The sequence below is a fragment of the Mastomys coucha genome, unplaced genomic scaffold (genome assembly GCF_008632895.1).
Source record: "Mastomys coucha isolate ucsf_1 unplaced genomic scaffold, UCSF_Mcou_1 pScaffold6, whole genome shotgun sequence".
Classification (NCBI taxonomy): domain Eukaryota; kingdom Metazoa; phylum Chordata; class Mammalia; order Rodentia; family Muridae; genus Mastomys; species Mastomys coucha.
In genome coordinates, this window is record NW_022196912.1 from 25969095 (window position 1) to 25972007 (window position 2913).

Sequence of the window (2913 nt, forward strand, 5' to 3'; positions counted from 1 at the left end):
GTGCCACCACTGCCTGGCTTTTTTTTTTTTCAAAGATCTACTTTTGCAGGTTAGAGTGATGGCCCAGTGGCCCAGTGGTTAAGAGCACTGACTGCTTTTCCAGAGGTCTTAAGTTCAATTCCCAGCAACCACATGGTGGCTCACAACCTTCTGTAATTACATCTCATCTGACACCTTCTTCTGGTGTGTCTGAAGATAGCTACAGTATACTCACATACATAAGATAAATAAATAATTCTTTAAAAAAAGATTTAATTTTGCTTCAGTTGTGTGTGTCTGTGTCTTGTGCATGTACAAGTGCTTGGAGACGCTGTGGGTTGAAACTGTCCCACAGTTTCACGAACCGGGTTCTGCCTCGACCTAAGGGAGAAAGGAGACCTGAAACACAGAGTTCGAGAACAAAAGGACACGAAGCCAAGTTGAGGGTTTCCAATCAAGGCTCGCCTTTACTTTTGGGGTTCAGCATTTATATATAAGAAAGCAAAACTGAATCTCTAGTTTACAATGACATTTGAATAACATAAGCAATTCGGGAGGAGTCAGGAAGAGTCCTAACAAAGTCAAAGGGGAAGTCAAAGGGAAGCTGGGCTGCCGGGCGTGCCAGCTCCCGAGGGTAGCATCTCAGGGCATCCTGCAGGTCTCCACTCCAGGGAGTAGCTGGAGGCGCAGTCCACTGTAGGGGAGGAGGTCAACAACAGAAGTCTTCAGGCTGCAGACGTGCCAGCCAGCAGGCGTACTTTCCCTCTGGAATCCTTGAAGGCAGAACTCAGAGAAGTGAGTCTTTGTTTTAGGCACAGCAGGCGTGAGTTGAGTCTCTGTCCGGTGTCTTGCAGCTGAGGCAGAAGGGAGGGACCCAACAGTGGGTATCAATTCTTCCAGGACTTTCTTACATGCAGTTGTGACCTGCTTGGCAATGAATGCTGGGAACTGAACTCAGGTCTTCTGGAAGAGAAGTCCATACTCTTAAGTCCATAACTGCTAAACTATCCATCTCTCCCATTCTCTCCCACAACCCCCTAAGTTTTTTGGTTGATTCTTGTTTTTGTTTTTGTTTTTGTCAGGGTATTTTATTACAGTAACAAAAATAAAACTAGAACATCGAGCTTATGTGACAAGCACTTTACTGACCGAACCATCTCTCCATCTCCTCACTACAATCTCTAAAAATTAAAGCAACAAGTCACTGGCAATGTATCTTATCTTTTCAAGCAGCCTGTATGCTTACTGAAGCCAGCCAGAGGAGCACATCCTCCGACATAAGCAGAAACCCCAGTTGTCTGCCTTAGCCCGGGGCTCCAGGCCAAGTTAGCTTGCTCTAGCCTGTCCTTGAAAGCTCATGAAGCCTCCTCATTCCCAGCCTCCCACAGGACTTGCTGTGTCACAGCGCAACCTGGATCATCCGCTTCCCCAAGCTGCTCCTGCTCGAGGCTGCCAGCATCACTGGAGGAATGCAATGTGGCAGCTGGCTGCACCTCCTATTCGTGCTCCCAGCTCTGCAGGGACTTCGGTAGTACTTGGAAATCTCATTCTTCTCAGCTCCTTTTTGACTGTGACTCTTTCAAAATCTCTCTGCTTTTTAAAAATTTTCAGTTTGTCAAAGACCCCCCCATCATCCTTTCCTGTCAGCTGAATCAAACTCCCTCCATCCCTCTCAGCCTAGCTTCTCTCCTGTCTGTCCTCTCTGTGTCTGCTGTACTGCCACAGAGCCAGGCTCTAATGGCCTGCTCCTGCCCACCCTTTAACGGAGGCTTCTGCTGTTTTCTGGTCCTGATTGGCTGAACCACTCCCCCAGACAAATGCACCAGAGGCTTCTCACCTCTACTTGTTAGCTTCTGCAGGCCAGACAACCTGAAATACCTTCTTCATGCAAGACCAGACAGAAGTCATCCCTTCCAGGTAAACAATCTAGTGGTCCCTCCTTCTCATCTGTTAAATGCTCTGCCTTGCACCACTGTCCACTCTGTCCCCTCCCCTCTCCCTTCCACCCGCCCTGCACTTAACCATAGGTTCCTCCCCATGGCCCTACTTGTTTGTATTTTTGTCCTTGGTGACTTACATATGGAGATGTCTCAGGAGGATGGCTGCTTCAGGTGGAGAGAACTTATCTTCCCTTCAGATGAGAATGAGGCCAGGGCCCTCTTGGGGCCCTCCTTCTGGTTCTCACCAACAGTAACACCTGGGTCAGGTCTGTCTTAGCCTTTCAAGTTCCTTGTGTGTGTTGGTCTCCTGCCAGGGTCATCTCAGGTGAAAGGCAGGACACCTCATGATTTTTCTGAGTGGTCTGTTTCTCTTTCTGGCTTCCCATGGCCTAGATTCTCCTCCTTAGTATGGCCATCCTGATCTTCCCTTCTTGGTCTCTGATGGGAACCAAATGCTTCTAGAAGAAACTCCTGGTTGGGTCTGCACTCCTGTGGGCTTTTGCAGCAGCCATGGGAGAGCAAGTGTGATGGGATTTTTGTTTTGACCCTTTAGGAAGCCCAGGCATGTCCCTAGAACAAAGGGCAGAGACTGTCATAAAACTGTGACAAGGCCAGTCTAGCAAGAAAAAGAATCAATAGGAAGGCAAGAGTGCATCCTTCCCAGTGGTCTCTTCTCTTTCACGCTATGCCCCCACCCACACCCCTGCCCTGTGGGCCTGGAGTCAAGCCAAGGCTTTGCACATGGTAGACAAGTACATTCTTAGTATCCAGAACTGTGTTCACTCTTCAGCCTCTGTCCACACGGAGGCTATTCATACACAGTTCTAGTTTGTATTTTCTTTAATTATGAAAATACCAGTCAATAGGTTTCACAATAGCTTTTGTAATCATTATTTAATATTGCAATATGACAATAAGACATATATATACATATGTGTGTGTGTATATATATATATATATATACATATATATATATATATATATATATATATAT